The 26,106-nt window shown below is 49.3% G+C and overlaps 1 long non-coding RNA gene across 1 annotated transcript in view; it reads left to right on the forward strand.

Annotated features, from left to right (window-relative positions):
- Nucleotides 1–23,597, forward strand: part of LOC144152255 (uncharacterized) — a 47,009-nt gene extending 23,412 nt beyond the window's left edge. Inside the window, exons 2-3 of the long non-coding RNA XR_013319119.1 lie at nucleotides 20,238–20,329; nucleotides 23,383–23,597. This is a non-coding gene — a long non-coding RNA (uncharacterized LOC144152255). The remainder of the gene's footprint in view (nucleotides 1–20,237; nucleotides 20,330–23,382) is intronic.
- Nucleotides 23,598–26,106: the final 2,509 nt, after the last annotated feature.

Consider the following 26,106-nt stretch of genomic DNA (forward strand, 5'->3'; position numbering starts at 1 on the left):
ACCCCGTCCACGCCCCTGGATTCGCGACGGAAGACTTACCGGAAAGAATCCGCGCCGTCGTTCAAGAAGTTATGCCTGCGTGGCGAAAACTTCAGCCTTAGCGAGCTTAACAAGACCAAGAGACAAGAAGAGGGTACGTCGACTTTTCGGAGTGCGCACGTATTACCAGCGCTTCATCTTAAACTTTCAACGCATTATAGAGCCCGTCGCGCGCTTGACGAAATACAGCATCCGTTTCAGCTAGAAAAACGCCCAAGAGGTAACATTCTGAGTGCCGCAACAAAGCCCGCAAAGCCTGCCCGTTCTCCCTTATTTCGACAAAAACGCCGAAACGGAAATGCACACAGACGCCAATAATTAACGCTTGAGTGCCGTGCTCCTCCAAAGGCAATGCGATTGCGAAAAAGTAATCACCTGTGCCAGCGGTGGTCTGTCGAAGGAAGAAAAAAAATACTCAGCCTACGTGAGAAAGTGTCTTGCTATTATATGGACCACCTAATATTTTCGCCCATACGTGTTTAGTAGACCGCTTCAGGTTGTGACAGACCACCATGCAGTGTGCTGGCTAGTCATTTTAAAGTACTCCATCAGGCGTCTTAGGCGATGGAGCTTGCGCCTGCAAGAATTCAACGTTACAATCTCCTAGAAATCCGGCAGGTAACACTCCGACACCAACTGCCTCTTTCGGGCCCCCGTCGACCCAAGCTCACAAGACTCTGATGAAGACAGCGCGCTCTTCGGAGTCGTGACGGAGAGCGACCTTGCAGCTCAGCAGCGTGCCGACCACGAGTTACGGGTCATCATCGAACATCTCGGAGGACGCAAAGTCACCGTGCCCAGCCTTCAAACGCAACTTGCCTACATTGAGCCTTAAAAACACCGCCCTGCCAGAAAAATTTCAATCCCAGAAGGAGAACAACTTATCCCCATAGACTTTTGCGATGAAATTTTGGAAGCGTGCCACGACGACCTGCTTCCAGTACAACTGGGCGCAGCGGGCGCTTTTTGAAAAATAAAGGCGAACTACTACTGGCCCCGCTTAACAACTGATGTGTACCTCAATTCCGGAGCTCCCGGTAATGCCAGCGGCAACAAACGCTGCCGACGAGACCCGCCGTACTTCTGCAGCTGAGGCCCTCCCAGCGAGGCACTTCAAACAGAGTGGAATGGACCTTCTCGGTCAGTTCTTTACGTCATCATCCGAGAACAACTGGATGGTCGTAGCGACAAACTACATAACGTGCTACGCAGAGACCGCCACTCTTCCTAGGGAGACTGCCCAAGAAGGCGTGAAGTTCTTCTTAAACCAAGTTGTGCTGCGACATCGAGCCTCTGTCCTCCTAAGCACGGACGCGGGACGGCCTCACTGCTGAGCTTATGCAAGGACGTTACGTATAAAACTACACGAATCACCGAAGAACGAAGATGTACCACGCACAACCAAACAAGACGAAGGGAACGTGTGAGCAAGACGATTGCGAATATTCTGTCTATGTACGTCGACATTGAACTCAAGGCGTGGGGCGAAGTCCTTCCGTACGTCCCGCTTGCATACAGCATGGCTATCCAGGGAACTATGCAGAGATCGTTAGAGCTCGTCTACGAAAGACGGCCGACTACGATGCTTGACGCCTTGTTTCCGCACGTACCAGACGACGACCTCAACGCCCACGTCAACGATACCTTCAACGGGCGGAGGAGGCCCTCCAGCTAGCTAGAGTTTAAACAACAGACCAGCAGCTGGTGGATGTCGGACGCTGCAACCTCCATGCCGAAACGCCGCGTACCAGCCAGGGGATCGTGTGTGGGTTTGCACTCCCATCCGACGAGTCGGGCTCAGTGAGGAGCTTCTGTGACGATGTTTTGGACCCTACCGGTTTCTACAAGTGGCTGGCCAACTTACCTACGAGGTGATCCCCCAGGGTTATACCAGAAACTCAAGACGACGCATGCAGCTCCAAGTCGTCCACGTGGCCCACCTGCAACCTCACTATGCTATATGACGGACTTTTACAGCAAAGGTTTCTACCTCTATGTGGAAATGGTTCTTTCGTGGCGAGCAGAACAACAAACTCCCAACGCGGCTTGGGATGGGGAGGGCGCTTTTCACTCATGGAGCACAGGGTAGATGGCGCGGCGATAGGGCGATATCACACAGCGTTTCCTACACAACGGTGACTGCTCGCGCCGGCGGGCTTTCGTAACAGTTGTTATGGGCGTATTCTGGCGCTCCTACGCGGCAATTGCGGGCTTTCTTTGCAAGGCTTGATTAACGTTTTTGACAGCACCTTCTGAGTAACCCGGACCCCACGGAAGTAAGTGGGCGTACGCCGAGGCTGGTCCAGGATTGGTTTGGACGGCGGGAAAACAAGATGTAGAGACCACATACAGGCATCTGGCCGATAGGGAAACGCTATCTTTTGCGCAGTTTGCAACGAATGGGACTCTGTTTCTAAACTCATCATCATCATAAACAACCTATCTGCGCCCCCTGCAGAGCCGAGGCCTCTCCCATTAGCCTCCAATTATGTCGGTCCTGTGCAAACTGCGACCAATTTATTCCCGCAAGCTTCTTGGTCTCATCAGCCCATCTAACTTTCTTCCTCGCACTTTCCCGCTTGCCTTCTTTAGGGATGCACTCTGGAATTCCTTAAGGACGAACGGTTATCTTGCCTTCGCATTACATCCCCTGCTAACGTGCCTGTATACTTTTTAATTTCTACTAATTTTTCCTTACTGCGTTTGTTGCCTGACGCACTCTGCTCGCTTCTTATCCCTTAATGTTAACACCTTTTTTTCCATTGGAACTGAGTCGTCCTCAATTGTTGTTGAACCCTCTTAGTGAGCCTCTAACGTTCTGCCCCGTATGTAAGTACCGGTAAGATGAAGCTGTCATACACTTTCTTCTTCAGGGACAGCAGGGGCAGGCGGCCATTCATTGTTTGAGAATGCACTCCACCCTATTCTTATGCTTTTAAATTTCTCTGACTCATGGTTGGGTACGGTGGTCACAACATGGCCTAAGTAAATATATTCCCTTACAACTTCTACTGCCTCACCCCATGTCTGAAACCGGTGTGGTCTTCCGAGGTTATTATTCATAACTTAAATTTTCTGCATAATATTTTCAGGCGCAAGGTACTACTCTGTTTGTCCTGCGCGGTGAGCATGCATCGCAATTCGTCCCCCGAGTTACTTAGCAAGGCAACGTGTGATATTTAATTTGCCCATCCTAGAACTGTGCTTCCGCTTTCAGGAGTAGCATAAAGCCGCGAACCCTGCATTGGATTTAGTTATTTTGTGTTTTTACCGACCGCTACGCCGGGTTGTGTTATCGGTGTCCCAAGCAGATCGCGTGCACCATTCTTTCTTTTTGATGCCGCACGGGTTATCTCATTTGATAGGGACAATGTTTTGCCATAATGTCACTAGCCTAGAACAGTCTTCTTTGACCTGCAGTGTTCCCGAAGTAATTCGATGGGTTCCAGAAACACCCGCGCCGACAGATAAATGCCGGCACAGCCGACGCCACGGCATTCAATTCTAAGACACACGCCTGTGCACCTGACTTCGTTGACTTTTGCTTCGCCGCCAGTGTTTATTTTAGTTGTAATGGAAGCAGACGTTCGCTGGAATAAACTTCTTTTTCTTTAGAGTTAATTGCGTCATCTCTGGCTTCGTAACATCGGGACATCGGCAGTGTAACAATTCGTTTCCTCAGCGTGGAACTCGGCTCGCACGACCAGCACTAGCATGCATTTGCAACATTGGTGCGCGTACCTTTCCTCATATTATGAGGTCAACAGGATGTTGATAGTGTTGCGACTCCTCTGAAGAAGAAAGTGGGTGAGGAGTTGCGAAGTTGATGGTGCCTGAAAGGCAAATTCCCCCAATGGGCCGAACTGTTTCAGCGTGAACCGGTAACCGTCATTTATTTTGTAGCGTAAGCTACTGTGGCCGAGGTTGAGCAGTTTCGCGTGGGCCGTGAAGGGCCGTTCGGTGCAAGCTCGAGGAGCACTGGATTGGTTTGGATCGGATTGGATTGGCTTGGATTGGATTGGCTTAGATTGGGTTGGCTTGGATTGGGTTGGCTTGGATTAGATTAAACTGGATTGTGTTGGATGAAATCCAATCCAATTGGATTACGGGTCCCGCATGGGGGAACCTTGAGCAATCTTGGTGACAGTATTGACGACACCGCTGACCCCAAGCACCCAAACCTAAGCTGGATCCAACCGAGACGATGTGTTTTAGGGTGGAGGGTTAGAAACCACAAACGGTGGCCGTCGGAGCCCAGGTCAAGCTCCGGCGGATGGGCTCCTTGTCTGTTTACCCGGCAGGGAGCTCCGGGACCTCTTCAGCTATCAGGGCAAGGCTGACAAAGAAGTACCCGCGTTTCCTGCTTTCTACTATATCATAAGGCATTTTCTAACCCCCCCTCTCCAGAGCGTGATCGGTCCCTGAAAAGGGGCCGCACCGAAGTATTCTTTCCTTCTTTGCCTTCGATCTCTCTCCCAAAGCCCGATAATTTCTCGAGCTTTTTGATATTCTAATCCCGGGATAAGTCAAAACCGATCACTTCCCAGTGTGCCTTTCTGATTTCCAAGTTTCTTGAAAGCCTTATCGGAAAATTATACAAGCCTAAGAAACTCACAACGAGAGAAGTTTTGAATGAAGTAGAAAACAAACAAAAATCCTGGTCGATGTTGACATCAAGATAACGCCTCATCGTGGCCTCAATAGCTGCCAGGCGTGATCTCTGATCGGGATTTAATAAACGAGACTGAAGCAGATCTCCTCGACGGCCTCTGAGATCAGGGCAGTACAGCCGTTATGCGAATCACAATATGCCAAAATGATCAAATAATTCCAACCAGCACACAATCTTGACGCTTGACCGCTCAACACTTCCGTACTCGGTCAACGCAGGTTACTTGAGACGTCTGATCCGACCCTACGTGGCGATCCCATGCCGCTGCTTCAAGTGTCAGCGGTTTGGGCACAGCACAACCACTTGCCGTAGTAAACTGACGTGCTCTAAATAGGCAGCACATGACCATATAACGGACAATTGTGCATCCGAGAGCTTCACCTGTGCAAAATATCAGGGACCGCCTACTGCCTATTCTAGGAGTTGTGAAAAGTTCAAAATAATAAAAGCAGATCATTACCTTTACAGCCAACGAGATCATAACCTCCCGAGAGGCGCAAAAGAGGTTAGCCTATTTCCCCCTGGGGAGTTATGCCGACGCAGCCCTCCGGGGGGCGGAGCCGCGTCTGGTTTCGGCTGGGACCCAGTACCGACAGTCGGACCTGGTTCCTCTTTCACCCCCCCCCCCCCCCAGGGTTGCCTCGGGCAGCCCAACCCGCCTCCGCAGCGCTTGCTGAGACAGCAGCGGCTATGGTGGCATCCACGTCAGTGGGGGATGCTGGTGCACCCACTGTTTCCTCTCCACTGGCCTGAAGCCCACGCGACGGAGGAAACCGCTGTAGTTCCCACCCCCACCGCACCGCCTGTGCCACCCGGGGTGCTCCTGACGCAATCGGCGGTCACGGCTCGAACACAGAGCACCGGAAAGGAGGCCTAGTCTGGGGGGTCCGGTCCGCCGGGTACCCCTTCCAAATCTGATGATGAAATGGATGTGGGCATTTTCCTGTCTGCTTCGCAGGGAAAAAAGCGGGTCCCTCCATCAAAACCTCCAGAGAAGGTTAAAAAACCCTTCGAAGAGTGCAAGCCCCGAAATACCTTACGTAAATAGTCACAATCCAGTAGGTACGAACACTTCATAATGGGAGAGAAAACTTTATACAATGTAACTGCAGAGGCCTTCTTAAAAATCTTGGCGATGTATACGAAATACACGTTAATCAGCCAAGTGTAATCTGTTTTTAGGAAACATATTTGAATTCCAAACACACAAATTCCTTGAATAGTTACCTGGTATACAGAAAGGACAGGGATGGATGCACACACTCTTCTGGGAGTGTGGCCATAATCACCAGGAAATCGTTAGCATGCCACCCTGTCACTTTGAACACTGTCCTTGAGGCTGTAGCAATTCGCACTATAATATTCAATAGGTTGGTAACGGTATGCACCATATACATTCGTCCTGATCTTGTACTTTTGAGCTCTGACTTCGAGGTGCTGGTCGACCAGTTGCCCGAACAATACATCCTAACAGGCGATTTCAATGCACAGAATTCTCTTTGGGGCTCTTCTGCGACGGCTGCCCGAGGTCGCCTGATAGAGACATTCCTTACATCTTCGGGAGCATGCTTCTTCAACAAAAATAAGCCCACCGACGTTAATTTAGGACACAACACACACTCATATCTTGACTTGGCTATTGGCTCAGCAGTTCTCCTTCCTCTTTTCGAGTGGGCGTGGGCACTGACCCACATTGTAATGACCACTTTCCGACCTCACTAACATATATAGGTAAAGGCCCATGCAGTCCATCTTCCCCGAAAAGGTTCAGTGAAGCAAGAGCTAACTGTAATACATTTACAGACACATCCAAACTGCCTTACACAACCAATAAGGCACCTACACATTGAAGACGCTACCCAACTCTTCACGGCGCACATCCTCGATGCCGCCAAAAAGTCCATTCCCCATGCCTCTGGTGCACCACGCAACCAGGGGAGGCCGTGGGGGAATGAGAACTGTAGGCGGGTGCGAGAGGCTCCGAACAAGACGTGGGGTATCCTTCGTCGGTACCCCACGTCGGGTAACCTTACTTTGTTCAAACGGGCCAAGGCGTTCGGAAACGTGTGCGCCGTGAAGCAAAACAAGAAAGTTGGCACACCTTCTTGACATTGTTAATCATACACGGAGACACACGTCTCTACACATATACGTTAGCTCAAAGGACAAGAGACACTGCCTACCCCTGTTTACCACAACAGGGGACACACTTGAAGACGAGGCTAACACACTTGTACAACACTTCAAAAACGTATCGAGTTCAGCGCAGTACACCAACACTTGCGTGAAACACAAAACATGTGCAGAAAAAAAGTTCCTGCGTGATAGCAACAAGTGGCACACTTCCTCGAATTCTCCTGTTTCACTTCATGAGCTGAAGGCAGTCCTGACCACATGTAAGCCTTCAGCGCTAGGTGCAGACAAAATAACATACACCATGATACAGCACCTACACTGGGACATCCTTGAAATATTTCTACATTTATATTATATAATATGGCTTTCGGTGCACTTTCCAGGCCCTTGGAGGGAGGCCGTAGTAGTGAATTTTCTGAAAGTAGGGAAGGACCCTTCCTCTCCTGCCAGTTAGCTGCCCATTGCTTTGACAAGCTGCCTGTGGAAGGTTCTCGAGAAGATCATAAACAGGACACTCGTGTACTTCTTAGAGTACATCGGTCTTCTCGAGAGCTGCCAGGCAGGCTTTAGAGCGGAACGATCTACCAACGATTAGCTCGTTGCATTACAGTCGTATATCAAAGATGCTTTCCTCCACAAACAATATTGCATGACGGTATTTCTTGATCTGGAAAAAGCATACGATACCACGTGGCGGTATGGCATACTAGGCGACCTGAAGTCATTCGGCATGTCGGGTAACATGCTAAACACACTTTCCAGTTACTCGTGTGAAAGAACCTTTCGTGTTAGAGATGGAGGTGCACTTTCAAGGGTTCATTTGCAGGAAAATGGCGTGCCGCAAGGCGGAGTTTTGAGTTGCACTTTTTTTATTGTAATAATGAATTCACTCAGAAAGGCACTGCGACCATCAATTTCCTGTTCAATCAAAGTAGACGATGTGCAATTATCCTTTAAGTTATGTAACCTGTCTATCTGCGAGGGCTAAGTCCAGCTTGGTGCTAACAAGCTAGCGGTTTGGGCCGATAGCAACGGATTTAAATTTAGTCCAGGAAAGTGTACTTATAATTTGTTTTCGAAAAGGCGTGGCATTCGGCGGGATCTAGACATCCAACTCAATGGTGTCTCTATTCCAGTAAGAAATGAACACAAGTATTTAGGCGTAGTCCTTGAAGAAAGCTCACATTCATTTCACATATAAAACAACCTGAACATAAATGCTGAAACGCTATGACTTTGTCAAAGTTCTCTCCCACTCTTCATTTGGTGCTGACAAGCAACTTCCGTTACGTGTTTTTACTAGTCTGATGGGTTCACGATTGGACTATGGAAGTGTTTTTTTATGGGTCAACAAGTAAAACATCCCTTAAAATGCTGGATCGAGTGCTTCATCTGGGGCTTCGCCTGGCATGTGGCGCCGTCCCAGTTGGTGTGATCAGGTAGAATGTACAAAAAAAGCATATCCGAGGGTGTCTGGTGCAATCTTTCAGTGAGGCCGTTCGTTTGCGGGGGTTAGGAGGAAGAGGTTCGGTGGACTGTGTTCGAAGCACGAAGTACATCTTCAACAACACCGCACAGAAAAACCCTGCCACGATCACTCAAAAGAACACGAGGGGCCCCATGGCACAAGAGTATTGCGCACAGGAAGAAGTCTGCGACCTCTGCTGCACAGCCAGAGCGAATTGGCGCGTTTTCCGCATAGCGTGTTAGGTGGTGAACTGCTGTCACAATCCACCGATATCCTGCAGCCGTAGAAGGCAGAGGCCCGTAGAGATCTATACCAACCGTTTGGAAAGGCATAGACGGACACGGAAGCGGCTGCAACCGTCCGGCATGCCGGGATGTGGATCTCTTGCGCTGCTGACAAGATGGGCACGAAGCGATGTAATGGGCAACGCAGGTGGACAGGCCGGGCCAAAAGAAACGACAGCGTACGCGCTCGTAGGTTTTGCTGAAGCCTAGGTGGCCGGCTGTTGCATCGTCGTGCAGCGCTTCCAGTATCTGCGCGCGGACGGAGCGTGGCGCAACGGGAACCCATCGGTGGCCAGAAGAGAGATGAGTGGAACGGTACAAGATGCCATCCAAAAGCTTGAATTGTTGAAGCTGCCGACGGGACCAACTGTTTGGAGGAGGTGGTGGTGGAGAAACATTTATTCAAGCGAAAGAGGTTCGCGCTTGAAAGCGGGAGAAGCCCTCAGTCCAGGGCCCCTGCGGCGGCTGCGGTTCTGCGTGCCCGGTCCACCAACTGTCGCTGGTCCTCAGGGTCCGAACTGCACAGCGCGGCCTCCCACTGCTCGAAGGTGGGTGTGCGAATAATGGGGGCTGCTGGTGTGTTTTGGCAAGCCCATGTGGTGTGGTACAGTGTTGGATGTTCGCTGCAGTGTGGGCATGTTGGTGGATACATTGTGTGGTGTATGATGTGCAGGAAGCTAAGGTGGGGGTATGTGTTTGTCTGTAGTTGCCGCCGGGCTACAGCCTCCTCTCGGGTGAGCTTCTGGTGCGGTGGTGGGCAGGCACATCTTGCAAGGCGGTGGTGTTGCAGAAGTGTACGGTACTGCTGCTGGACAGGCTCTGCGTCACGGAGCGACTGGTGCGGTGCCCGGAGGGTGCATGCTCGGGCTGTAGCGTGTGCTCGCTCATTTCCGTCAAGCCCTGCGTGACCTGGCGTCCATATTAGTACAGTTGGGTTTAGGGTGTCCTTGTGCTTTTTTAGAAGTCGGAGAGGGCATATTGAGATCCGACCGTTGCCGTAGTTTCTGCATGCCTGCTGGCAGTCTGTAATTATATGAAGTTGGCTATTCGAAGTTGGAGACGTCATCGCCAGTGCGATGGGCGTTTCTTCGGCTTCAACAATGTTTGTGGTTTTTACGGTCGTAGTGCGAACGACATCGCCCGAGCCGTCAATGACACTAACTGCCTTGGCTGGATGGGACGCGTAGAGGGCCGCGTCCGTGAAGCACACATGCGGGTGGTCAGAGTACTTCCCTTGCAGGAATTGTACCCGTGCTTGCCTGCACTGTACGTGATGCTCAGGATGCATGTTTTGCGGGAGCGGAGCAACCCTGATGAGCGTGCGGATGTCTTGAGGAGCAGTTTCCGGACGAGGGTGGCTGGCGTCCCCTATCCGGTAGCCTAGCTGCCTCAGCACCGTGCGACCGGTCGAAGTCAGTCTGAGCCGCTCAAGTTGGCTGACAAGGTGGGCATCAATGATCTCCCGCACCTTGTTGTGCACCCCGAGCGCTTCCAACTTGCTGACGCCGACACTCTGTAAGGTCGCTGCCTCAAAGGTGCGTGCGTCCCAGTGTCGATATGGTGGACCACCGTTGACGTTCTACCCAAGGGAGCTTGTTGACAGTCAAATGAAGAACGGAACGCGTGCAAAAGGTTCAGTAGCTGGTTGCGCTGGGTAGAATCCAAAGCGGTGTCGAGAGACTTGGTGAACACGTCGTCGGATAGAAGCTGGTCGGTGAGACGGGATGACGTCAGGGTGGTTAGCGGCAGGGTAAGCGCGGCATTGCAAATGTCGAAGCTGAGAATGGAGGAAGTAGGTTCAATTTGGCCAATCGACTCGCTGCGAAGCAGACTGACAGGGTTGTCTGTGAGGTTGGTAATAAACATCGTGGTGTGTTCAGCACGCAGCGTAAGGACGGCGAACGGAAGAAATAAATGCTTTCGGCGAACAAAAAGGTCGGATGGCGTAAATAGAACAGGGCCATCCGGCAGGGTACCACAAGAAAGAGCCACTAACACTGAACTTCGCGGCGGAATATCCACGTCTTCGGAAAGTATCAGTTTTGTGTCACCGGAGACGTCACACTGTGGAAAAAGTTCCAGTTCATCTCGGGCACAGTCGATAACAGCGTGATGACATGAGAGAAAATCCCAGCCAAGGATGACATCATGGGAGCACGAAGATAAGACAACAAATTCAATGGGATAGCAGGTGCCTTGAATACTCACTCGAGCAGTACATGCTGCTATCGGGGACGCGTGTGCTGCACTTGCAGTCCGAAGCGAAAGTCCAGAAAGCGGCGTCATTACTTTTTTCAGCGAGCGGCAGAGTGTAGCACTTATAACAGATATGGCGGCACCGGTGTCGACTAGAGCGAGGGCAGGGACTCCTTCAACAACTACATCTATAACGTTCGGTGGATAGGCACGAGGACTTTGAATTTTCTCGGAGTACGCAGTTCGTGCCTCTGGAACTGCGGGTATTAGTTTCCCACTTCCGGAGGAGCAGGCTGGCGGCGCATAGGTGACAGGGAGCGGCGGCGGGGAGAAGGCGATCGGCGACTGGTGAACGTCGGCTGGTCGGTCTCATATGACGTTGGGGAGGAGGAACAAACTTTTATTGAAAAGCAAGACTTTTGGTGACGCTGATGGGTGGGGAGGCCTCGAGGATACGCGATGCTGAACGTGCCTAGGTGTGTATCCTGGAGTGTTGAGAACCTCAGGATGCGGCACCACACGGCGGCAGTAACGGGCGACATGTCCGGAGTATCCACAAAAGTAGCATATGGGGCGATTGTCCGGCGTGCGCCAAGGATTGGATTGCTGCGCGACCACTTGCACTAGACGTCGAAACTGGGAGACTTGCTGATAGCTGGACGGCACAGCCACTGGGATGGTTGGTTCGAACGAATGGGTAAACGGTCGGGGTGGCTGTGTGACACACTCAGCATACGTCAGGGGACCGGTTAATGCAGCCGGTGAAGCCAGGGCAAGAGCAACAGTAGCTATCTGGGGGACAGTAAGGGGAGCAGGAGCTGCTACTACTTGGCGATTAGTTGGCAGGGCCTCGGTGACCTGTTCCCGGATGGTGCGCTGAAGAGACGAAGGAAGGCATGAAGGCGGTGCCTCCGTCCGCTGGCGTGGCTCTTGAACGAACGGCACAATCGATAGTTGGCGTGCTACTTCCTCGCGGACGAAGTCCTTTATCTTCGTCTCAAGTGAAGAGTGCTCGGAAGTGAAAGTCAAAGCGGAGAGTTCTGCATTTGTCCCCAGAGATTGCCGGACCAGCACTCGTTGCCTGCGCAGCTCATCAAAGCTTTGGCAGAGGCTCACGACATCCGTCACGGTCTTCGGGTCCTTGGCAAGCAACATAGTGAACGCATCATCATCGATGCCTTTTAAAATATGCTTCACCCTATCTGCTTCAGACATGGCCACGTCGACGCGCCTGCGCAGATCTACAACTTCTTCGATGTAGCTGATGAAATTCTCCCCCTGCGTCTGAGCTCTTCCGCGGAGGCGTTGTTCTGCTTGTAGTCTGCGCACGGCTGGGCTGCCAAATGCTTGAAGGAAGCGGGTCTTAAAATCGCCCCATATTTTGAAGTCACGTGCGTTGTTGAAAAACCACGTCTGAGCCAATTGCGTGAGATAGAACTCGACGTTGCTTAACTTGGCGGGATCATCCCACTTGTTGCGAGCACTCACCCGCTCGTATGTCGAGAGCCAATCCTCAGCATCATGATCGCCCTCGCCATTGAAGAATGGGGGATCGCGCTGACGGATGGAACCAGCGCAGACGATCTGTGGCATCGCTGGGGCTTGTTGATCAACAGCGTCAACGGGGGTAGTGGGCATTGGGAGCCTGCGGCTTCGAAGCTCCAGGATTCGTGCTGGTTGACGTTGAAACCGCACCTCCACCACTTCCAATGGTGTTTAATTCGATCAGTTGTCCAAGCGAGAGGCGAGGAAGAGCAGTCTCTTCAAAAAACGGCGAAGCCAGAGATAACCTTGCAAGACGCACAGACAGGCACTGATGATGACTGCTGCAGGTCCGCAGCACATACCCGCGCGTAGATTGGCCATGGTTCTGCACATACCGTTCCCTGCCCCAATTGTTCATTACAATATATATATATATATATATATATATATATATATATATATTTGGTTTCCGTCCTCTTCATGCCCTTGGTACAATGAAGCAGAGGAAACTTGGCCGTAAAAACATTGTAGTGAAGGTGGCAGCGTTACACAACATGCAGAATATTTCGCCATACATTTTCTTCCTTAAAAGTAAATACATTGACAGACTAGCCGAACAGGGTTGAGAATCCGAATACAGATAATAAGACTTTTAGCTGACCGTTTTCGAGGGTCCGCTCCGGTATCAGCGCGAGGCTCAGTGCAAGCAGCGCCAATAAGGAGATTCAGTAGAGCGTTTGTTGCCTTTGCGTACGGTAAACGCTGAATTTTTGCGTCATGCTATGTTACACGAGGAGAGGAGTTTTAGTAGAGCGTCTCATCGGTTTTGAGTAGCGACACGCTAATGCTTACGGCGCCATCTGTCGAATGTCTTACGAAATGAATCGCCGGCTGATCTGCCAGCGGAGTGCCGTAGTGCTTGGACCTTTTAGACTATCCCAACAAGTGTAAACAAACGCTTTCCCTTTAGTATTCAATGCAACACGGCCATAACACGACATAGATATTCTCTTACCTGAGTACGTCCCATAAAGAAAGCGTTGAAGACACGTGGCACTTCTTTCGTGAAATCGCAGGGAACGCCCTGAACCGAATGCCCCTGTTTGACGCATACATTTTATTCAACTTCAAAACAACCCAGAGATGCGCTTCGAACGAACGCAACGTCACAACATGCGTTGCAAGTCTGAACCGCGATTGACAGGGGATCGGTTGCTCCGCCTGCCTGTCGTAAATTCGGCAGTCATCTCGACCGCGGTTTACGGGGACGAACAGCAAGTTAGTTAACTCTGGCGCGCAAGCCGAGAAGGCTTTTAGCCACGCACACTGCTCATACCCGATGCGAGGTTAAGTCGTACGTTGCTCTAGAAAGATAATCGAGAGCATGCGAAGCACTATCCACCCGCAGAAGCACAACGTCGCATTTCATCGCGAAGCGAACGCGTTTACAACACACACACACACACACACACACACACACACACACACACACACACACACACACACACACACACACACACACACACACACACACACACACAGAGCATTGGTCGCTGGCTTGGCTGCAAGCTTCATTCGGTCAGTCAGCGGTGCTACGACGATAGAGAGGTGCGCGAGGCCGACGTGCTAACCACTCGACGTATTTAAAACACAGGAACAAAATAAGAACTAGGTCCATCGGAAGCAAATTACTGTCCACAGAAGAGCAGAACCGTGGATGGTTGTCGCGCTACTTGCCGCCATGGTGTCGCGCTACTTGCCGCAAGCGGCCTCACGTACGCACACTATTTTGCTGAAATAGCGTCCGCTATTCTTACGTCCGCTAAACGCAGAAGCGGCTTAACGTACGGTGCATGCGCAGTGCGAATGAGGCAAAAATAGCGTTTGCTAGCTGTTTGCGTACGTCTGCGTACGTTATTCTAAAACTCTCTAATGCCTTTCGCGCCAAGCGCGCCACGCATGCGCAATAGGGCTCCCGGTTTCTATGGAAACAGAGCGGACCGTGAAAAACCAAGAATTTATACTCGGTAATGTTGAAATTGCTGGATCCGCATGCATCGTGCCAAGGGTATAAAAGTGAGAGATAGGCAAAAAAAAAAAAAAACTAAGGGGTTCCACTTTGAGTTCCGAGCCGACTTACCGAAGTGTAGCGGATCTCTCAGAAGTTTGTATTTGCGGTTGAACTTTCTTCTGAAATAGAAGTATTGTTACATTACTCCTTTGATTTTTCACTTTAATATCCGTTTTCCCACGCCGCGTTTCTTGTGGTGGCATTTAGTGGACAAAAATAGGTCTTGCACGGCAGTTTGAGCTGTTTCAGTGTGGAGGCATTGTTCTTTTAAAAAACAATGCAACAATTAGAAATACGTGTCCTGCGGAGCGGTTCCTTTTTACTGATGCTACATAGATATTGTGACTGAACTGACTATGATAGAGCTAGCATTTACAATTGGTGCAAAGTGTACATATACTCTTTGTCAAGGCGAAAGAAAAAAAATTTATTGCACAAGATTTCAAACAAAAGATACCCGTTACCTTGCAGCAGAATAATATTATGACAGCATGACAGGAAAGTACATTTGCCCGCTTTCTGATATATCAAACTTCTCTCAGCCCTGCTGAAGATACTAACGGGAGTGTTTAGTTCGTTGATGCCTATAAACAGGCACTGACACAAAAAGTGTGCATCTTGTTTTTTTTGTAGAGATAAGTAGCTAATGACACATTAAAAACACGTAGAAACATCATTTACTTCAGCGCGCGAAGGTTGTTTTATTAAAGACGCTTTAATGCGGCCGGTCGAAATTTCAGTTTTAACGAGTGTCGCGACAGGCTGGATGTGGTATAAATAAAGCTGCCCACGTGACTGTCTAACGGATATCACGTAGAAGTGCTGCCGTAGCACTCTCGATTTCACTTCAACGGCAGTTTCTGCAAATACCACCATGTACTGATCTTGTGAGCTGCCTAATTAAAAAGCGACCGTGGACATGATGAAACCGCCGCGAGTGCAAATTTCTGCCGTGGCTAGAGAACGACCCGCGACGCTCGACAGAGGGGATGTGGAGACCAGATCCGCCCTCACGCCAGCCTACAGAAGTGCTAGGCTTGACACTGTGGCGGTTATTCGAAGGCTGCTCTTGTAAGCCGTGAAGATGAAGATTCCTAATGCAATTAACCATCGCACCAATAACTCCTTTCTCGTATGCGCTACCTCGTTTGTGACCTTAGTTCCATTTCGTGCAGCGCTAACAAGCTATCGCTCGAGCTACCTGCGCCGGCCTGCGGAACTTCACGGCCGTGGCTGCCTTTTGCGCCGCGACCGTGAGGTTGGCCCACTCCACTGTTCGTGTCGCCGGCACGTTTTTGCGTCCAGTATAATAAAAAGCGATAAAAATAGAGTGCTTGGAATCACTGAAAATATTTAGATCGCTGCCAGCTGCGCGATGAGCGAGAGAAATCCTGGTGCGTCCACGGCCTGCGATCGGATCGTTCGTTGCTCGAAAGCTAAAGCACCGACCTCCGATCGGAGCAGCGAGCAGGCCGTGCGGGACCAGCCATCAGAAACTCGTGACGTGTTGGGACGTTGTTTATTTACTTCACATACCGGGAATGTCGATTGCGCGAGGTACTCCGCTGACTGCTCGATTGCGTTTCGCACAATTTAAAATTCATTTGAAATTAGGTCTAGGCTGCATTTGCCGCTGCTATTTTGTATAGGATGTGTGCGTTTACACCAAGCTATATGCGAAGTTATCTCGTATTCAAAATTTCGTGTTAGTACTCTTTATTTGGCAAAGGCTACGTAGGTATATCACGGTTTTGTTATTTGTTTTAAGCCGAGTTTTTGGCATAATTAGCGGCTGAAGACACGAAACGGGCTTGTGAGTGTGGGATATTCACAAGCCCGGTATATCCACAAGCCCGATCTCTACTGGCGGAGAAAGCCCATGGATAATTTATAAAACGACACAGGTGACAGTTTCAATGTTGCTGCATCCAACTGATCCCCCGGCACTCAATGTGGCGCCATAAACCGTTACATCTCTGTTCAGAGGCTTGCGGCAAGGAATATCAAAATGCACGTTTGTTCACGTGCGGACAGAACATCTCAGAACTTTTCAGTGACAAACTTCTGAACTACCGTTACATTAAAAGGGCTCCGCAACAATGCCGATAAACTTTTCCACTCTTCCCGTCGCGTCTGGAGGCACTGCGAAAGCTGTTCACATCCCCAGCACGGAGCGGCACTGCGTGCTTTGCTCGAGGCAGCAGATTCGCCTTCCAGTTCTGCTTGGCTTTTGTGGGTTGCTTTTACAGCGAAGCTGTTAGCCTCTCGTTGGTCGGAACATTTCGTGTCGCAAACAAAACACCCAGGCAAGATCCAGTAGCTGTCCCCTAATACAGCGAGCGTATGCGTCCGGCTAGGCAAGAGCCAGCATCTGCCGCCAGAGAAGCCCAGCACAATCTTCCTTTGCAATCAGGCATGCAGCAGAGAGTTCAGTATTCCCTAAAAGAAAATCCACAAAACAAGCATCGAAACAACACAATACATGAAAAGGCGGCTGTGAACAATGCGACCCCCTATGTGTTCCTGGTAAAGACTAGGTTTCCAGCTGCTCACGAAAAGGGGGGTTGAAGTCCTTCGAGGGCGAGCGCATGGGTCAGGCTCTGACGCCAGAGAAACCGAGGGCAAGTGACAAGCTCGCCGAGACGACGAGGAAAATTTCATGTCCTCCCACAACAGAATGAGTAGTGGTTTACAAAAGCTTCGCTGGACATCCACTTTCGCAGGACGGTATGGCAGCCATTTTTTAATAAGTGGCTGTCTAATGCGTTCATTGCTGCAACTGAAGGAATGCTGGCCGGTAGCGGCTACACCACTGTAATGGCGTGACTCTACCGTACGAGGAACGCCTAGACCGGCAAATAGAGAATAAAAAATTGAGCAACTTATTTAGCTTGTTATTTGACGGGCATGGAGCAGCCATTTTTGTCTGACATACTTTGCGACCGCGCGGTTTAAATACTGGATGTGGTGATAGAGTGCGTTTTGCAAATATTCAATAGTTTGAAAAAACCTGAAGAAAAGCGTTGCAGGGTCATGATAAAGCGGCCATCATTCCTCAGCTGCGTTGAAAAGGCTTCTTTTCGAAAGGTCCTTGGCCAATGCATATCTCGGTACGACTGCGCCTTTGACATTATGTCCGACCTCGTGTTGAGGGAGCATGATGGTGCGGAGAGGCAATGCGTACAGAAGGACTAGGAGAGGACCAGTTGCGGCAGGAAAGTGTTGTTTTTCGGAATTCCCTTTGGAAATAACCAGATCTGCACGCCTGCTCAGCAAGTGCAGTGCGTGTGCCACCACTTTGTGTGAAAGACGCTGCACAACATTGCGGAATGCTACGTGAACGTGCTTCCAGAAACGTTTTTGTATCAACATCAACGCAGTGAACAGCTACTCTAAGGTTGGCGCAAGGGAACGAGACGCAGTTACTCACCGCCCCCTTACAGGTACAATAAACTGATCTGTATACATTGCGGGATTCCTAGCGCAAATTGCAGTCCGGCGTCCATTGGCCATCTTTCGACCACTCTGAGTTCGTTTACGCGAATGTATTTATAAAAGAATCACTTCGAAAATGCTGTCCTCCTCTCTGCATCCTCGCCCCTTTTCTCCGGCGTTTTCGTGGGACGTCAGGAAGAGATGACTTGGCTTCACTGCGCTACTGCGCGGCTCGCCGACCTTCCTAAACAGGCAGTCGCCGCAGCGTTTAGTCCACCGGCCACCGACGGGACGGCGCAATTTGTTCGCTCAGTTGAAACTAAGCCACGACACGTTTGTGAATGCAAGCATGTGCATCTCGTTACTTTGTTAGTTTGCACACTGTCAAGCTCTAAGTCCAGGTCGCTCGACACAAGTGCTGCACAAGCGCTCATGTGACGCTTCGCTGACTGGTAGGCTAGTTGGAACATCTAAGGCCAGTTGAAGGCGGGAGGATAGTGAGCAAAGTCAATATGGGTACTAAGAAAATAAAATCAACTAAAACGTTTCCGCACAGCGTAAAACTAGGTAGCAGGAAGCACAATTTTGCGCTGTGTGAACAAGCACAGAGGTCAGCATCCGGACCACACATCTGCGAACGCTTTTCCGTCTAAGCAATGCAATTGCAAGACGTGAGATATTGTGGAAATTCGGGAGACGCTTTGTGCACAAGCGCTATGCAACAATAGTCGCCTAAGCTGCTTGAAATGCTAAAACTAGACAAGAGTTTAACTTGGTTATACATTATATACCTTATATTTCCGATGACGGCAGTGCTGGCCCGTGGTCGAGTGGTCTGGAGCGCTAGGTGTGCTGTTTCGCAGGTAAGAAGTTTGAATCAACGAGGGTACATTCTTTATTTTTGTAAGTTGAGTTTTTTCGTTTTTCGTCTAAGTTTTTTATGCTCAGTTCACCATTTCTGGGCCGTAACGTTTACTGCTCCACGAGCGAGTTCGCAGAACGCGCGCAGAGTGACGCTGACGCGCCAGCGAGTTTTCGCTGGCGTGCTGTTGCCATAAGCACCGACTGCTTGCGGACAGTGGGCCCCGGCCAGAATCACCTGACCCTTGGCCTGGTGGAACACGTTTTTAATGTTATAGGCATTAGTGAGGCAAGGTTTAAATATGGGGGAAAAGCGCATGGCATTTTAGCATCTGCGGTGACTCGGAGGGCGTTCTTCCAATGCGCAGGACTCGGCTAGTGATTGCTACGATTCCACGCCCTCCTGGGAGGCGTATCTTAGACATTTTGCACCCGACAACATGGCAGAAGCGCGGTATGGCGATTATTGAGATATTGAGATGGCCCACCCAACGATAACATCGCATGTCAAGCGTGTTGGTATACCTAGCAGAAACCAAAACTTGTTTGAATGCTAATCTTGGACATAGTCCAATCATTGTGCACCTCCTGTTGATGTCATAGCCTTTAGTTGACGCGGCTTCCACAGACCGCGCATGGTAGTTTTTCTTCTGTCTGGCTTTATAAATTAATTAACGACTTATCAACTGGATAAACGATGAAAAGTCTGTTAATTTTAGCCAGTCCACGCCGTGCAAGCAAGAACAGGAGCTTGACAAATTCACTTCAGTGTCCCTTTAAAACACCAAGCTAACGTGTGGCTAGGACGTACTAGCCACGGATTCTGATCCTGAAGTACAAATTCTTGCTTATAAAGCGCTCGGCTTCAATTTGTGAGAGATCGAATAAATTAATGGTGGACTTTGTATACTGGTTTTCAAATTAAACCAAAATGCGCGACTGACCACAATGTAGCACCGCATTTTTTATACTGAACTATGTTTTCAACATAAACTAAACTTGTCACGATGAATAGAAGAGGATGGAGGAGTAAGGTTAAAATATTGAAGACCAAAAATTGTCTAGATATCAAGTAACAGGGCTAAACATTCTGGCAATTTCGGGAAATGTCAACTTTGTAAATTTATTTCTTTTACCATATATAAATAAATGTTTACGCGAACTTCATTGCAAGTATGAAACGCTTTAAAAAAAAAAAGACACTGCGGCAATAGCAGCAATAATTTGCGTCTTACAACAGGACGAGTTTCAAATTTCTTGCGGCTCGTCCAACATTCTGCCAGGCCTGCTGGCTTTGGGAATTTTTTTAGGAAGGCAAACTTTCTTTCGGAAAACTAACTTCAGCCATGTTTTTCCCTGTGCCCAAAACACTTTATACAAATGTTTTATCAGAAATAAAGATGTCGACCGGTCACGCTTGTCCCATCTCTAGTGAAAACTCTCTACAAATATCCGCAACACGTTAGGGAAGCTTTGTTGAATATTCTAAACAGTATGCTTTTTTCGCTTATTCTCATACCTTCTTCGTGGTATAAGTAAAAAGAAGCGGGATCATCATTTATTCTCTTTGCCTCTTTTTTCTTCTTTCAGCAATCTCGCCATCATGAGCTGGCTTCACCTGTTCGCTCTGGTGATCCTGGCGATAAGCGGATTCTTCGGCGTGTTGCACGCCAACATGGAGGGTAATGGCAGCCCTTCCGACGTCCACAACGCCTCTTCTACGCCCTCCCGATCCTCCCTCCTCCTCATTTTCCGTTTGCCCGTTTTTCCTCCTTTTTTTTTGTTTTCTTTTGCTCCTTTCTACCTTCAATGTAAACCGTCCTACCGGCGGTACACATAAGTTGGGCCCAGAAGTGGCATGCGGCATTCGCACCTTTGTCAGAAGCGCAGACGAACCCGAAGCTTTGTCTAAACTCTTCTGAAAAGCGTTCTCCTTCTGGCACCTTGCGCGAACAGGGCTCAGAGCGTCAACGGGGCTTCCGTGAAACTAACTAAAAGGCCGCGGTAGCAAACCACTATCTTGCGAGTTCCTTGGGCATTCGTAATAACGAAATGTACATTTAACAAAAGTGTTTCGTCTCCCATGTGCACTGCTTAAACCCAATCTTATCCGAGCGATTCACGAAGTATTGCTCATAACAAAACCAGATTTGTATTCCCAGGATTTCGTAATAACGAGGATTCAATGTATCTTAAGTGCTTTCCCAGATTCCTTTTCGATCGCACTATAGGCAAATGGCACGATGATGCCCACCTTAGTGCGTTGCCCTGTCGCTTTTTCCTGCCTTTGGTGCACTAAAATTCTCTAAACCAGCTCGAATCGGAGCCGTTCCTTGGATACAGAAGTATTTCAGCTTACAGACAAACCAACACGAGCATTTAGACAAATCACTTCTGTTCAAGATGCTGCAATTGTCTCCGTGGATAACGGTGCGCTTCTTTGAGCTGTTACTGGTGGAAAGGCAGAAGGGTGGAGACACATCGCGCAGCACGAACTCTTGCGTACCCTGTGCGCGTGCAGCCGTTGGCGCTCAGAAATTCCGCGTGCACTGCTTGATGAGAGGGTACTGGTGAATGCCACCGTGGCATACACAAGCACTCACACGACTTGCGTGGCATTGCCACGCAAGTCGTGTGCTGCCAATCAAATCTTAGTTCGCCGTCGAGAAACGGGGAGATGGCGAGAAAACGGCGAGAAACCTGGATGCCACCTGGATGGTGGCATCCAGGTGCAACCGCTTTGAGCTGAGATGGCACCGACATCGTAGGGTATATTCGTCGAGTGCGGCTCAGCGGGGCAAGCCACATCGCTAATGGCGTCAGAGTAGCGGCGAAATGTTTGGGGAGGTTGGAAGAAGACCGCCACCGTCTCATTGCTAACACTGCGCAATGTTTCAGCTATCAGCGTATCTCGCATGTGAGATTCGCATTGATATCACGCTCGTATTTTTCCGTGGTGGTGCTGGGGAGGGGGTTCTCACGCTTCTTGGTGCGGAGGCGCATTACGCTTCAAAGCGCGGGGTCCGTTAGGGCTCGTGCTCTATGCAATGGTGTTTACTGGGGTTACGGCGCGCTTAAGTCGAGGCGTTTCATTCGGAAAACGTGAGCTTCGCGGCAATATGGTCATTACCCCGCTCATTTTTAAGCGGATTTCTAGGGACTTGCGTTCCCGCTCCCGCCGGTGTTACACAGTGGTCAATGCAGTGGGACGGCGCTGAAAACACAAGTTGCTCCACGTTCATCTCCTGCGTCGCGAGTCGTTCTACCCCTACCTCGATATATAAGATAGCTCGGGGAAGCATAAGCCCTTTGGAACTGTCGCGGAATGACCACCTCATCAAGGCTAAGCCGCTAGGGATATCGTGCCTCGAGACACTCCGATCGAACCCTATGGTGGCAGTGGAAGAGAACGACTATGCAGTTATGATGATAAAGGCGCACTATTTTGTAGGAGCTACATCTTCCTCCTCTATGAAATTTACGACAGGGACTATTCCAGACAAATGCTGTCGACAAAGCAGTCTCCAGATTCAATGCTTGAGTTGGCTAGATGTAAGCTCGCGTTGGCTTGATGTCGGTGCGTGTTGGCGAGGTGTTGCCGTAGCTGGTGGCGGGTGGTACCTTACTTCCATTTTTATAGATGAAAAACAATGTGCGGAAGTTTTCTGCTGATCTTTCTTTCCAACCAAGCCGTACAACGTAAGTGATGAAAAGTTTCGTACCACTCGTTCTCATCACGACAATGCGGCCGTACGCAAAGTCACAGTTCTCAAAGACATATTTTTTAAGTACATTATTACTGCTGATTGTCAAACCGCGGCACCTACACCAACACTAGCCTAAACTAGTTTCAATGTGCAGTTACTAATCCCGAGGCGCGAATTCAGTGTGCACCTTAACAATAAAACTAGAATTTGAATAGGCGCTATCGACACGCCGCACTTTCGCGATCCGGTGAGAGTTCACACGCCAACGTAGTTCCAGGATGGAGGCCCAAAGCACCGTGTAGGCGTCTATCGTTAACAACTGCCGCTAAAAACATCGACATAAAGGCTGTGACTTGCAATATGGGGGCACTACTGTGTGCCTTCTGTCAGTTAGTCAAATGTTTGGTTCGGAGTGCGACTGGTAAACCTGCGGCTACCGTTATTGACTATTTATTGAGGTGTGGGCTGTGTCGTGACTTAAATTTCTTATAATGCACAACATTCTAAAACGGCGAGTGGAGGCGCACTTGCCCCCTGAAGTTACGCTCGTACAGTGGCGTTCAGATTCCACTGCGCGAGGTAGACTCACCCGGTCCGGTTGCAAGCTCATAACAAAGCTGCGGTCGCCCACACAATCAAGTGCACAGTTTCTGACAGTTGACTTCCAAAGCTTTAACAATTTTGCATTTCACAAGGTTAGTGTCCGCGCGTTGCTAACAAGTCCCGTACATCTTTCATTGCTGGCAAGCAAGCACCCTGAACAACAGGTTTGTTGCAGTGTGGCGAGAACGCAGCGAACCATTGTTCTGGGAGGTTTCCCCCTTTTTTGTTTTTTTTTGCTTTCGGCTGTGGTCGCACTTATTTGAATAACAAAAAACGTTTGTGTACAGTTGCTTGCCTAGCGGTAGCTCTCTTCGGAAAGTTGGCATAAAGCTTTGTATGGGGACTCACTCACTCTGTTGAGAAAATGTTATATCACCCAAATGTTTGATTTTACTGCGAACCGCGCGTCTTTGCGCACCGTGCAGGGAGGCGCACGGGTTCCGAGTTCCTGGAAAAGCGAATGGCGCCACTGCCTCGGCGCCGGTCTGGGTCATCGAGGTCACACCACAGCCTCCATGACAAGTTTAATGAGCACTTGGCGCAGAAGAGACAGAACTCACCAAACGGCAGCGAGTTCCTCGGGGGTCCTGGAAGACGCTAGAAACTCTCCCGCACCTCACTCCTCTACGAGGGACTTCTAAACGAGGTAAACGATCGCTAAACTGACGTTTTATGCTCGGCTGTGGTGAACCAGCGCTCTACTTCCCATTTTTGTAGACATGATTTAAAAATTTTACAAATCCAATTTTTGCAGACCAGATGCAAAATTGGTATGACGACCTTTGAATATCCAAAATTTGCCTAATGACCTAAGTTCAAATGTCCGCATACTGCAAAAATTGAACATTCAAATATTTGTCGTATCGAAATATTCTACTTACCATATTTGTCAACTTCTGATTTTCGGATATTCGGAAGATTCGAATGTAATTCGTTTAAAAGTGGTTAAAAATAATCGAAATTTTAGAATGCTTGATGCAAGTGCAATGCCGACATGTTTGAAAAAAGACATACTCGATTTTTTATCGAAGGATTCTTGAGGTGGCATGCGCCGCCGATCTAGGAACAACTAAACCGGAGAACACATCACAACAAAGGACCTCTTTATGCAAACTTGCGAATGCTTAAATACCTAAGCAACACTAACGCACCCTGCGGCAGCGATCGTGGGACTGAAGCGAAATATACAAATATACAATATATTTCCTTCCTTAGACAACAGCTACATTAATTAGTAATATAGTTGGTTACTAGTTAGTACACAGGCGGAAAATTCTACTTATAATAACAACGAACTGAACTGTACACATAGCTATATTCCAGCACAAGGTCACAGTATTCATTATAGCAACCCTGAACTCGCGAGAAGTGTCAGTTTCATTAGATACAGCACAAGTTCGTGCTGTACGCATGGTAACCATAACGATCTTGTGGTCATCTGTTTCTTGGTAGTTGTGCACTGCGTTGCTGCGGAAATGCTCCAACAGACATGGGCGAATGCGTAGCAGCGGGCGACCAGGGTGATTGTGTAGCCGCAGGAGCTACAGCTGAAGTGCTCGTGGTTGTTTCTAGGGTAGTTCATTCAATTGTAAGCGGGGACCATCCTTGACTAGCTGTAATGTTCCACCCCACATATAAAGGCCTGAAGAGGCTCGTGTCACTTTCGACAACTTCGAAGATTTACACGTTTTGCCGCTATCCATCCGGAAAGATGATGATCCTTTTTTGCTGATAGCTTCTCTTGGGCGGCTGAATTCTTGGTCGCTTTGAAAACTCATTGTGGGGTTTCTTTTCTCGAACGAAGTCACCAATATTAACTCTCCATTCTCGTGCAGCCATCGGGGTGACCGTGTGTTGTTTACTGCACTGTTGCTTTTGCCTCAGCCGCTCACGTAACCGACGGAGCTTCCAGTGAGGATCATCAAAGAAAGTGACCGGTGGAATCCCAACGACATGCAACCGATTTTTCTTGACTGTCGTCCGTTAAGCAGAAAAGCTGGAGCAGTTGCAGCATGTAGTGTGCACCGTTAAACTCCCAGGTACGCTGTTATAGGTAGAATAGAATAGCCACTTGAATGGAGCTTTTTAAACTGTTAATGCGCTCTACTAAGCCGTTTCTTTGTGATAGGTACAAGGACAAATGTTCAAACCGAATGACACGATCTTGCAGAAACGCCTCGAACCCCCTAGATGCAAACTTTCGATTGTTATCGGAAATAATATATTTTGGGTCGCCTTTGCGCGTGAGCAAAGCCACTAAGAAGCGTATTACTGAGCTGGTTGTTGCATCGCTCCTGAAATGCACTTCGGGCCACTCACAATGGTACGAAAACCGCGATTGCTTATCTGCCATGGTAGGGTGCCCCCTCAGGTGGGGCGACAATGCCCATGCCCACCTTCAGCCACGGCTGATCTGGAAAGGGAACTGGTTGTAATGGTACGCCTCTCACCTTGATTCATTTGATTGCTTCCTGGCAAATGCTACATGTCTGGATAGCTAGCTCGGCTTGCGGTGCATGGATGCCCCCAATATGTTCCTCGTAGCTGCGCGTTTCTTCGCATTACTCTGGGGTACACCTCATAAGCGGCTGTGGTTACCTGCTGTGCGAGAAAAATTAGAACCACAAGCCGTTCGCCACGCCATTGTCTACCCCTGAAAGTTCGCCATGTCCTTTTTTGAAGATCAGCTGACGATTGGCCGATAAATATTTGTGCTCCGGCAACAGCGATTTCTCATAGATCTTGCTTTGTTACAGTGTGCTATCTTGCAACAGGGCTTGTTCAAACTGTATGGGAATGCAAGACGGAATTTCGAGCACTGATACCACTTCATCTAACAGCGTTTCCGCCTCCTGTGGAGATGACCCGGGCAAGCGTGAGAGTGGGTCCGCCACTTGATTTTGCGACTGCTTTTGCTAGTTGAATGTATAGAACTCCTGTAGCAGCCGTTTTGCCAATCGAGATACCCGCAAGGGCTCCCCCCTGTCTCTTGATTTGAAAGCACTGCCAACAAGGCTTGGTTATCAGTGAGCAACTGAAGTGGCGTCCCAACAGGCAGATAGGCCACCGCTCCCACTTCGAAGCACAGTCAAGCGCTTTCCGTTTTCCTAACTAATATTTCCTCTCAACTCGAGACGCGAAAGCGTCAG

The sequence above is a fragment of the Haemaphysalis longicornis genome, unplaced genomic scaffold, assembly GCF_048455015.1.
Source record: "Haemaphysalis longicornis isolate Haplotype H1 unplaced genomic scaffold, Haemaphysalis longicornis Haplotype H1 scaffold_9, whole genome shotgun sequence".
Lineage (NCBI taxonomy): Eukaryota > Metazoa > Arthropoda > Arachnida > Ixodida > Ixodidae > Haemaphysalis > Haemaphysalis longicornis.